Below are 13171 nucleotides of genomic sequence, written 5' to 3'. Positions count from 1 at the left end.
ATACACAACACAGACCGGAAGTTAACTTAGGTCCAGGCGCGTGCGTCCGATGAAACCGTCTATAGTGTTCTATTTTGTAATTAACCCTGTGTGTTGTTTGACAAGTAAAATTCACTTCAAGTAACATTCACTTGTCACAGTGGAACATTACATAATTTGCTCACCAAAGTCCCTCTCGGTAGTTTCATTTTGAAAAAATAATGATATGCACTGATAAATAATTTGGAATAAATGCTGCAGTAGCCTACTCCTCACAGAAGCAAGAATTGTCCATTTTGATTTCCTGGGGACTTTAAAAGAACACGAAGGCGAGATATGAATCACAGATTTATCTATAATGAGCAGTTGGATGTGTGTGACTCTGCAGATGCTTTTGTTTCTCGACACCCAAGATGGCAGATAATTTGTGCTGCGCATTCTAACGCTGTGTTCGAACCCAATGAATACAGCCAATTAGTGCACAGACAAATGTGTGGTGAATGAGTGCAGGCTGTTTGAATGAACCACTAATTGTTAATGTGGTTAGAATGTTAGAATAGTTCACCATGTCCAGGACTATGTACGATGATGCCTTTTGCATGCTAGCCGCAGATCTCTATGGTGTGTATGAAATACAGTTTTTTTTTTTTTCAGTGGAAGTGCTACAGAGCATTCCATTCCCTCTACAGTATACGGTTTTTAATTTCAAGTCCTTTGGGGATGTTTATATCTGAAATGAGTAAGGAGTAAAAAATATTTTGGATTTTGTGAGGATCTCTATGCACATGCCAGGAGCGCGCACAAACACACTGGCGTCACGTACTCCAACTCTAACTCTAAACTGATGTCTTAACATTCTAGAACTTGGACAGAAACAAGGTGGCAGTCATCTAGCATACACAATGTGTCCACTTCAGACACACTGACATCACTCTGACTTCGCTCTGGCGAACGTAAAACACAAATCTTAAAACATTTTGTAAACTTCACAAGCTGGTTTGTACAGTGCTTTGGTCTCTGTTATATGTGCTGCTACGATCAACATTTACGTTTGTGAGCCAGCTGTGTCTGTTTTCCATATTGATGGTGTTTCGTGTTTTTCCATCTGTTATTCAGGTCGCAGCGCTCATCCAGTACCTGATAGAAAACACGTCTGCCATTTTTGTAGATGATCTGGAGAGTCTGTTCAGCAGGCAGATGAATACAGAGCAAGAAACATGCGATTACACAGGTAATTGTAAAGTTATGCCCTTTGGACCTTATTTCACTGAAATGTAGATGCCTACTGAGGTACTTTACAGAAAACAATTAGCCCTTTTGTGCAATTTCACAGTACTCCCACACACACTTTAGCTGCTGGTGGATGTGGGTGTTTTAGAATTTGAGTTAGTGGTTAATTAATTGAGAATAATACATTTTAGATCACTTTTAAGAAATGCCTTAGACCATATTATAGTTTCAAGTATGCTTAGATATATTTGGTATACCAGCTTTTATGCTCGGCCTTTACTTTACTAGATCCTCTTAAGCTCTCTCAGACGTAACTGAAATGTCAGACTGTTCAGAACACCATTTTAAGTGCAATAGACTCCTTCACTGACTTTAACATTCTAACCTGCTCTTAAGTATTGTAATTTTTTTCAGTGCAAACACATCTATGTAATCACAAAAAGAGGTAGTTTACTGAATGTTGCATTAAATGGAATATTGTTTTAAAAATATATTTGCATTATTTTTCTTTTAATCATGGCAGCAGTAATTCATCAGTTGAGGATCAAATGATGCAATATTACCTGGGCATTTATTAAGATGTGTTGAGCATACTTCTGTCATTTAAAAGTGACTAGTTCACCAAAAATATTGAAACTCTTTTATCATTTACTCTCCTCAAGTTGTTCCAAACATTTGAAGAAGAACCTCCTTTTTCATACAATTAAAATCAATGGGGTTGAAAACAGCCTTTGGCTGACTTTAATTTGTTGTGGACAAAAAAAACAAAATTGAAATTGAAATATTTTCTTTTGTGTTGAGTGAACTATACCTTTGAGGAGCCACTTCAGGTGCCTGGATCGCTCTGTTGAAGTGATGCTGTCTCATTGGAGTATGATTGATCGCAGTAGTTTTGCAACTCCCAGATCTGACCTGCAAGCTTGGGAATTGCACCATTCAAATTGCTTTCAGCATATTTATTGGGTTCTGTTAACTGATTTACATAATCCTTTTAGTGAATTGTGTGCTACTACAAGGCAGACAGCACATGCAAATAATTGTGTATTTTTTATGAATTACCCCCCCCCCCCCTCTCTCCCTCTATATACCTAGAAGAGTATATGAAATACATGCAAGATGCAATATTAAACATTTTAAATCGTAGCTTGCTGCATTGTTGGGATATAAGTTACTCTTTTGTGTAAAAGTGTACTTGTTTTGGCAGTTTAATTAAAATTCATGAAGTACATCTGTGATTTAAGATTGTGTGAATGTAAGATTGCTTCTTTTTCATTTTTAATTAAATGGAAGGTGAAGAATCTTTGCATTATGTGATTGCATAGCCCTATGGTGAGCTCCGCTATATACCGCAAATTTTAGCTAATATGGTAGATCATCAGGGTATGCGTTCAGAAAATATGCATGGTATTTTAACTGTATACACAAGACAAAACCAGTGGTTTTCTGTTCTAACCAGAGATTTTCACTGGATTTCATGGTTGTCCTTTGGGTCGCTCATAAATTCAGTCACTTCTTTCATAGCCATTCCAGTATAGTTTTGGCAGTTTGGTCACGTTTAGGATGAAAGGTGAACGTTTTTTCTGAGTAACAGGTTTTCTCCTAGGATTTCCCTCTTTTCTTCAATTCACACCAGCTCACAAATGGTTGATGCTGAGAGTATCCCTTGAAAATTGACCATAAGAAAATGTGGCTTTTGTCACTGTAGTTCCTCTTCAGGTCGAGAACGTTTTCTGCGGCGAGAACGTTTGGGGAACGCGTCCAGCGTTACGTCTCTGAATAATGTGTATAATCAATCCAAAGGAAGGGCGAGACGTCATAGGCGGGTGACGTCAGAGAACAAGAAGCATAAAGCATGAGCGGCGAAGCCGGAAATCAGCCTTGTGTCTTCAGCAAGCGCTCTGTGTGTGTGTATGTGTGTCAGTCACTATCTGTCTGTGAGTCTTATTTAGTGTCGTTTGTCCACTGATAAACTCCATTGTCAAAGCTTCAATCAAAAGAAGTTTTGGGCGAGAGCAGGCAGCGTTCAGGCTGTGTGTTTTCCCTGCCAAAAAAAAGAAAAAGGTAGGTACACACGCAGCTCGTGTGTTGTCTGCTTGAGAGTGAAGCGTGCAGTGTCAGCTCTCGAGGGAGTTGACGGCTGCAATGCGAGCCTTTGCTTCACTCTTAGAAGGCTCTCTTTGAGGAGAGAGCTTTCACTGGCATTTCTCGCGGTGTCAGCCCCGCTTTTGTCGAGGAAAAAACAGAGCGGTGGTTGTGCTCGCGGGATTCGCTTTCGGATCTGTTAGAAGGAATGTAAGACGGGCTTCAAGTCCCTATCTTCTTTCTTAGCCACCAGATCCGGCGCCCGCTCTCAGGGGTTCGGAAGCCCGCGTTTGCGGTACTTTCTCCCCGATGAGAGGGCGCGACGCACTGCCTGTCTTTCTCAGAGGAGATTGATATGGAAAGGCGTTGATGAGCTCGCCAGTTGTTTAAGCACCAGTCACACAAGCACCAGTTACACACGCAAATTGTGCCTTATATTATAATAAGCAGCATTAATGAGGAGTGGTGCATGCAATCTTGCGGTCACGGTCGCGCTGGGGCTGATGCATGGCGGCGACCGCGATAGAGGGAATCGCACATGATCTGGTGAACGGGTTGGAGAAGGCTCGTCCTATCTCCACCCGTGTTTACCCTTACGAAAAATAACCATGGTTTTATTATAGTAAAACTGTAGTAACCCATGGTTTTTTGGTGTGTTGACGACCATATGTATAACCACAGATTTACTACAAATACCATGGTTAAACTATGGTTAATTTAGCAAAACCATGGTTAATTTGTGGTTACCATGGTTTAACTATAGTAACCATGGTTTTTTGGTTTTATTTGTAGTAAAACCATGGTTAATTTTCATAAGGGTACTAGATCTAGAGCTCGTTCTCGAGGCTTGGAAACCAGCGCTGCGTTTTTTTCGCCCTCTGAGACAGCTCGCTGCTGCTACTGCATGCTTTCTCGCCGGGCACGCTCTGAGGAGTGTATCCTTGCATGTGATCTTGCAGTTGCAGTCGCGCTGGGGCACGGCGGCGACCGCGTTCGCAGGAATCGCACATGATCTGGCGAACGGGTTGGAGATGGCTATCTATCTCCACCCGTGTTCACTAGATCTAGAGCTCGGACTCGAGGCTTGAAATACCCTGCTGTGGTTTCTTCGTCATCGGAGGCAGAGCTCGCTGCCGCATTCATCTTTCCCTTAGGAGATTGATGTTGTCTGTGTGACTGAGTAGCATATATTAAAAAAAAATAAAAATAGACATACACGCTGCTGAGGCAACGCGTGTATTACATTGTTTCATCTTTATGTGAGTTTTTTTCTACACCAGACCGTGTTGACTCATCTGGTTGTTGACTACTATATATTAATATTTATCGGACTATGTGAAGTTAGATGTGCACGGGCTCTAGGGATGTAATTTCTTATGTGAGAACACGTGTGTTCCGCTCTTCCTCTGAGGAGGTTGAGGCGGTCAGGGGCTGCTGGGCGGAGCAGTCCCAACCATGTTCCAGCCCCTCGTGCCGGGGGTGTCACTTTTGTACTCCGCAGACACTAGAGTCAGAGTGGCGCTCCCAGGCTGAAGGCTTCTAGTGGAAAGCAATTCTACGGACTGTTGTTTTTGCTGGATAGCCTTCATCATAACGTCCTGACGTGTAAGGCCTAGGATGTTTTGAGGGCCAGCTCCCTCTGGGGAAGAGTGGTGTACACCGCATTACACGGTGCCCGTCTCTCCTCAGTGCCCTCAGGGGATCGATCTGCCAACCCTGCCGGTGTTCCAGGGCGCAGCGGTCTCCAGCGAGCACTTCTCTCAGTTACTGCCCGGAAACGTAGCGGTGCTGAGAGGCTTGCTACCTCTACGGAGGTCTCTAGAGCAGCTAGTATGGTCGTCCCCTGCCGGTCCGCACGCTTCAGGACACCGAGCTAGTGACTCTAGGCACACCAGAGGCCAGTCTCGCGAGACTGGTTCCCTTAGGAGGTCACATGGCGGTGTGGGAGCCCCTGCCAAGTGTACTTCACGGGGTCCTGCCCCGAGCAGGCTCTGGTCTAGTCTTCCTAGCAGACGACGTGGGTCTGAGGACCGTCGTTTTTAGGAGACTTCAGCTACGAGGGTCCTGATGCTGCGGCTCAGGACCTCGGAGGGCAGGCCCCTCTGGGGAAGAGCGGTATACACCGCATTACACGGTGCCCGTCTCTCCTCAGTGCTCTCAGGAGATCGATCTGCCAACCCTGCCGGTGTTCCAAGCAACAGCGGTCTCCAGCGAGCGCTTCTCTCAGTTACCGCCCGGAAACGTAGCGGTGCTAAGAGGCTCGCGACCTCCTGGGAGGTTTCCAGAGCAGCTAGTTTGACTGTCTCAGTGGGTCCTGCACACTGTAGTGAGAGGCCACAGAATCCAGTTCTGGTGGGCCCCAAGCAGGCTCTGGTAATGGAACAGAAGTAGACTCTCTCTGAGGATGGAGACCATCGATGTGGTCCCTCCTTGGGTTGCAGAGTCCGGGTCCTACAGCCGGTACTTCACTGTTCCAAGGAAGGATGAGGTGTTGTGTCCTTTTCTAGATCTGTGCTTTTTGAACCTCTCAGTCAGGGGACTGAAGTTTAGCACGCCTGCACAGGCCAAGTCCGAGGACTGGTGTGTCATGATCTATCAAAAGATGCACTTATCTCCATCCTTCTTCATCGGAAAGTTCCTGAGGTTTGCTTTTGGGAGCAAAAGCCTACTAATACGGATCTTCCACTGGCCTTGCACTCTCACCCCACACTTTCACGACTCAACCACATTGACGATTGATTTATATCAGCTCAATCTGAGCAGATGACGGTTCTGCACCGAGATGTCGTTCTCGCTCACATGAAAGAGCTGGGGTTAAGACTTAACGCCAAGAAAAGTGTGCTTTCTCCAGTTCAGAGAACCACTCATCTGGGCATGGTGTGGGATTCGATATAGTGGGATACTATTGGCCTGCTGTACATGAGACCCCTACAGTGGTGGCTCAAGACCCTTCTCCCTGAGGGGAAACCCACTTCGCATGCTAAAGGTCACGCGGCGCTGCCTACGTGCCTTGGATATGTGGAGGAAGCCTTGGTTCTTGTCTCAGGGCCCGGTGCTGGGAGCTCCTTGTCGCCGTGGGATGTTAGCGACAGACGCGTCCCTCACTGGCTGGGGTGTGGTCATGAGTGGCCACCCTGCCCGCGGTCTGTGGAGCGGTCGCCATCTGACATGGCACATCAACTGCCTGGAGGTGCTTCGTGCACTTCGTCATTTTCTCCCAGACCTAAGAGGTCGCCATGTGTTGGTGCGCACCGACAACACAGCGGTGGTCTCTTTCATCAACCGCCAAGGAGGTCTGCACTCACGCTGTTTATACAACTAGCGTACCAGATCCTTGTGTGGGCCCAGGACGAATTCCTCTCGCTCAGAGCAGTTCACATTCCTGGGCATCTTAATATGGGACCAGACATCCTGTTGAAGCCGGCCTGCAGCCCCCCCCCCCCCCATTCCTAGAGAGGAAATCGGCCACCGCCATCTGAACACCCGGCCTGTGGATCACCTTGAACTTAAAAGGCTGAAGAGCTAGATACCAACGAGTGATCCGCGCGTTGGTATCCTTCATGCAGTGGAGCCACTGCAGCGGGGTGTGGTCCGAACAGAGGGTGAACTCCCGCCCCAGGAGATAATAGCGGAGGGTGAGGACGGCCCATCTGATGGCCAGGCACTCTTTCTCAATGGTGCTGTACTTAGCCTCTCTCTTCGAGAGCTTCCGGGCTAATGTACAGCACCGGCCGTTCCTCCCCCTCTATCTCCTGGGACAGGACTGCTCCCAGCCCCCTGTCCGACGCGTGTGTCTGCAACAGAAAAGGGAGAGAAAAATCAGGAGAGTGTAACAACGGCCCGCCACACAGGGCAGCCTTGACCTGAGTAAAGGCCTGCTGGCACGGCTCCGTCCACTGGACCGTATCTGGCACCTCCTTTTTAGTAAGGTCAGTCAAAGGGCGGGTGAGGTCCGAATAATTAGGAATAAACCGTCTATAATATCCCGCCATCAAAATGGTGTAATACAAACGGCGTTGTGAAAGCTGTCTTTTCTCTGGACAATGGAGACAAGGGGATCTGCCAATAGCCCTTTGTTAAGTCCAGTGTCGAATAAAAGCGAGCCGCGCCCAGCCGGTCAAGCAACTCGTCAACCCGCGGCATTGGATACGCGTCGAATTTCGACACAGCATTCACCTTGCGGTAATCTACACAGAAACGGACTGAGCCGTCCGTTTTCGGAACTAAAACTATCGGCTCGCCCACATTAGATTCTTCTATTACCCCCATGTCAAGCATAGCGCCTAATTCAGCCTGAACTACTTTTTTCTTGTGCTCAGGTAAACGATACGGCCGGCTGCAAACTACCACGCCCGGCTCGGTCTCGACATGGTGCTGAATCAGGTTAGTATGGCCCGGTAGGGGTGAGAAGACGTCGGCAAACTCTGCCTGCAATTTCGTCAAATCAGTGAGTTAGGACGGCGAGAGGTGATCTCCCCCTGGAGCCAGGGCGAGGGATGGTGGTTTGATATTCGCCTCTGGCCCGAGATCATCCTCTCCGCCAATCACCATTGCCAACATCACTGATTCCGCCTCATTCCATTTTTTAAGAAGATTGAGGTGGTAGATCTGACAGGACCCATTCCTATCGGACCGTATTACCTCATAATCGAGATCTCCGACCTGTCGTGCGACCTCAAACGGTCCCTGCCACTTAGCCATTAATTTGGAGCTCGACGTTGGGAGTAATACAAGTACTTTCTCTCCCGGTGCAAATTTGCGTAACCTAGTTCCCCTGTTATACAGCTGGCTCTGGCGGTCCTGGGCTTGTAACAAACTCTCTCTTGATAGCCGCCCCAATGTGTGGAGTTTTGTTCTCGAGTCCAGCACATGCTGAATTTCGTTTTTGCCCTGAGATGGTCCCTCCTCCCAAGTTTCTCTCAGTACGTCGAGCACCCCCCGGGGCTGGCGTCCATAGAGAAGCTCGAAGGGGGAAAACCCCGTGGAGGCTTGCGGGACCTCTCGCACAGCGAATAACAAGGGCTCTAGCCACCTATCCCAATTTTTGGCATCTTCGTGCCAAACTTACGAACTTACGGATCATGGATTTAAGTGTGCGATTAAATCGTTCGACCAGGTCGTCGGTCTGTGGGTGATAGACGCTAGTCCGAATCGACTTAATGCCCAACAATCCGTACAGTTCGCGTAGCATACGTGACATAAACGCCGTGCCTTGATCGGTGAGGATTTCTTTTGGAACCCCCACCCGGGAGATAAGACGAAACAGGGCATCCGCAACACTTTTAGCGGAAATGTTGCGGAGGGCCACCGCTTCAGGATATCGTGTTGCATAATCAACTATGACTAATGCAAAGCGATGTCCTCGGGCAGATCGCTCTAATGGCCCGATGAGGTCCATACCAACTCTTTCGAAGGGGACCTGCATTAAGGGAAGAGGGCGCAAAGGCGCTTTTGGGGCGGCCGGTGGGTTTACCAACTGACATTCCGGACAAGACGCACACCACCTGCCCACGTTGTCATGAATGCCCGGCCAAAAGAAACGGGCCATGAGGCGATTTAGTGTTGCTGCCTGTCCCAAATGGCCCGCCATAGGATTAGAATGAGCCGCATGGAAAAGCATTTCCCTGCGACCCTTTGGAATTAACAATTGGGTTGTATTCAATTTTGTCCGAGCGTCTTGGGTCACTCGATACAACCGGTCTCTTAAAATGACAAAATACGGATAGGAGAGCGGGAGGGCAGGTTGGAGAGACTGGCCATCGATGGCGCGGACCTGTTGAAATGCATGTTTTAGGGTCTCATCCTGAGACTGCTCCAGAGGAAAGTCATCACGCTCCGAGAGAATCAGTCTCCAGATTTCGTTCAGTTCCCCTGAAGCAGAACCCAGCGGTCCTGGCTCAGTTTCCCCCACCTGTACCCGCGCGGTCACGCGGGCCAATTCATTCCCAAGATTATCGGATGCCGGAGGTGGGGACTAACCGCCACCTCCACACTATGCTTTTGTCCCCGGAATTGAATAATAATTGGGACAACCGGATACTCCACCACATCCCCGTGTACGCACCGCACCTTAACCACACGGCTTGTATCCAATGCCCCCGGTTGAATCAGGCTTTGATGGATTGAGGTTTGGTTACATCCTGAATCCACCAAGGCCGGATATGTACCCCCCTTGATACTCACGGGTATTTGGTACTCGCCAGCCTGACCGGGGGTGACCTGTGGGACGTCCGGGATCCGGATCATCGTCCCCACCTCCATCACTGGACACCTGTCCACAAAATGCTCTGGGTCCCCGCAACGCCAACAGGCCAGCCCAGACCTACCCTCTGCCCCAGTGGCAGGGAGTGGATTGGAAAATTGGCGCAGAGAGAGCGGAGACACGGAAGCACTGTCCCCTCCGGCACCCTGGGCGGGGCCCTTTGGCTTCGCGAAGTAGCCTGGGTCAGACCCGCCCCGCCACCATGTGGTCCTCTGCCAGGTGGATGGCCGAGTCCAGCGACGTGGGGCGGTGGCACTGGACCCACTCGGACCCATCTTCTTGGGCAACGGTCCTACTTCCTCCCGGGTTTCGGCACCAGTGTAGCAAAGTTCGTTGGTTGGAAGGAAGAGGACAAAGGGGTCGGCGGGACTGCTGACAGTTTTATTATAAAATAAAAAGAACTCAAAGTTACAAACACCCAAACGGTGACTCTTATTCTGACAGCGCTAGTTCCGGGTTACTCTTTCCGGTTTCCGTTTCTGTTTCCGGCTCGCTTCAGCAGTCCGTCTCTCTCTCGCTTGCTTCCGATTCTCCTGGCGTTTTAAACTCTCTCCACGCCAATTACTAGAACAAGAAACAGGTGATGATAATTTCTGCCCAAACCACTAACTTACCGCTCGTCTCCTGATTTTCTCTCCCGCTGCAGACTTCGCTAAACCACGCCCCCCCGCCACAGAGAGTTTGGCCAGACTCGGGTGGATCTGTTTGCGACTCGAGACACATCGCACTGTCCCCTCTGGCTTTCTCTGACTCATCCAGCTCCACTGGGGCTGGACGCCATGGTTCAGACGTTCTGGCCGGGCCGGGAATGGTTCCTGGGCCTGATTTCTCTTTTTGATGGCACTCCTTAGGAGGTTCCCGTCAGGAGAGATCTCCTCTCGCAGGCGGAGGGTGCGCCCCCGCATGGAGCTTAGAGGCTGTAGGTGTGTGTACTCTGAGGAGGCACAACTCTTAGCTTCCCGTCTCTCAACCGATGTTGTAAGACCGTTCTCCAACCCAGAGCTCCCTCAATGAGGAAACTTTATGCCTTGAAGGGGAAGCTTTTCAGTTCTTGGTGCGGAGACCGCCAGCTCGACCCAGTTAACTGCCCGGATGGTACAGTGCTGGAGTTCCTGCAGGCTCTCCACAGGGTTTCATCCCCAGAGCAATGGCCAAACTGAGAGAGCCAACCAGGATTTGGAGAGAACGTTGCGATGTCTGGTCTCCAAGAATCCTTCCTCATGGAGCCAACAACTGTAAATGGTGGAGTACGCCCACAATTCGTTACCAGTATCATCTACGGGCCTATCTCCGTTTGAGTGTAGTCTAGGTTACCAGCCACCAATTTTTCCTAGTCTGGAATCTGAAGTCGCGGTTCCCTCCGCTCACGCCTTGGTCCAGAGGTGTCATCGCACTTGGACTAGAGCCCGCGAGACTCTACTCCAAGTGGGAGCGTGAACCAAGGCCAAAGCCGATCGCCACAGGTCTAGGCCTACCGTATACGTCGTTGGTCAAAAAGTGTGGCTTTCTACCAAGAACATTCCTCTCCGTTCCGTCTCTAATAAACTTGCTCCCAAATTTATCTGCCCGTTCACTGTCACCAAGATCATTAGCCCGGTGGCAGTCCGCCTCAAACTCCCTCCAGTGTACAGGAGGATTCATTCCACCTTCCATGTTTCCAAAATAAAACACATGTTCATTCTCGTATTAATCATGTTCATGAACTCGTATTCGAGTTCCTGTTCAGTGTCTTCGTGGTGTTCGTCTCATCTCGTCTGGAGGTTCACTGTCACTGTATTCACCGTCACCTGTCTTCACCAGCACGCTGACCATCTAGTCCCTGCACCACCAGCCCACCCGAGTTCCTGTACTTCTTTGTGTCTTTTGACCCTCAATAAAGAGTTACTTGCATCATTGCTTCCGCTTCGCTTCATGTATTATGACACTTTCCTTCTGCAGGAAAAGTGATGCTAAAACATTTTAAGGTCATGGATCAAACTCTCTTGGTGGAATAAGAGCAGAAAGCTGAGGGGAAAATGCGAGAATCTGTCAAGGTTCAGATACCACAGACACTGTTTTATGGTCATAATGTTCCTCTGGTGTCACTTAGTACACCTCCTCAGCAAACGTCAGTCCAGGTGAGGACACATTGTACTCCTCCTGATGCTGCGGATATGACAGACGCAGGTTTGAGTGATGAATCTAATGTTAGCTTTGTCATGACTGATATTAGCAACGGTGTAAGCAGTTCTCTGGAAGTGAAAGTTCTGCTGTCAAATCGATTAATCATAGCTTGATCACTGCTGACGACCTGTGCCGCCCTGGCTGCATTACTGAATCCGTTAGCCCTGCTGTTATCATTAGCGGGGGTTATAGTATCAACCCCAGTATAAAAGTCTTACAAAGCGATGCTAATCGGAGCATGGCTTATCCCAAGCCCACTAACAAATCCTCAGGAACTTTTCATCACACAATCTGTATCAAGCTCCCTGGCAACAGAGGGACAACACAGAACAAACCATTATCATAACTAGATCTGTTGATGTAATACTATATGGTGGTGGGGGTATGAAACATTTACAATTTCAATGCAATGTTCGGTAACACTTAAAGCCTTTATGCATACTGCATTATAAAGGTATTCATAATGTACATTGTAATGCATTGTGTGCTTTTATAAATGATTTTAATCAAAGTTAAAATGCATATTATAATATTTTAATTTTGTTGTGTGTTTTAATGCACTGTACTTTCTAAAGTGTAGCAATGAATAAGATAAGTGTTACAGTGTATTACAACTGTGGTTACAATTATTCATGTGATCATACAATGCATTATAAGGTCCATTACAAGGCATTATTCATCTATTAGAACTACTTTTATAATGCATTATATATAAAGGCTTTAAGTAAATTGTTAGCCATTTTTTCCTAAGAACAAGCCTGAGTACAGAGTCTGCAGCTGGTATGAGCATGTGTGTATACTTGTAGTAGAGGCCACAGGCATAAGATGAATATGCATTTTCGCAGGGATCTGACTGCGGGGTGCACCTTTTCAAAGTTTTCTGCAGAGACATGTAATGCAGTTGTGTGAATGGAAAACTTGTTTAGTCCATGCTTGTAACAGTTTACAACCCTCCGCTAAAAATATTTTTTTGATGAATTTGGTGTCTAAACAACACTGGACCCAACTGACTTTCAGTATGTGGACAAAGTCAGCTAAAACATTTTTCAAAATATATTTTTTTGGGTTTTAAGGACATAGAAGTTTGGAACAACATGAGGAAATTATGACAGAATTTTAATTTGTACTTTAGTTTAATAAATGAATTATGATATGATTTTAAAACTGAATTTAACTACTTCTACTTACTACTCGTTTTTCTTTCTGATTTCTAAATTCTAATCAGAAATTAACTGCAAAAGTCGTACACCTTAACTTTGTTAGCCCTAAAATATACATTATTTAAACTCTCTAAAATGTTCCTAGAAGCCAGTTAGAAATCCCATGGTTTAGAGTATGTGGCGTTAGAGCCAGTAGTCATTAATATTTAAAGACAGTCAATATATACAAAGACAATATGCATGTGCTTCGGGCAGAATTTGAAGTTATTGTGATGGTAATCACACTCTTGTGGAT

The 13171-nt window shown here is 47.3% G+C and overlaps 1 pseudogene; it reads left to right on the top strand.

Annotated features, from left to right (window-relative positions):
• LOC132140519 (uncharacterized) overlaps positions 1 to 12238 on the top strand; it is a 40991-nt pseudogene extending 28753 nt beyond the window's left edge.
• Positions 12239 to 13171: the final 933 nt, after the last annotated feature.

Source organism: Carassius carassius, chromosome 5 (assembly GCF_963082965.1).
Source record: "Carassius carassius chromosome 5, fCarCar2.1, whole genome shotgun sequence".
NCBI lineage: Eukaryota > Metazoa > Chordata > Actinopteri > Cypriniformes > Cyprinidae > Carassius > Carassius carassius.
This window is presented reverse-complemented; position numbering and strand designations above follow the sequence as displayed.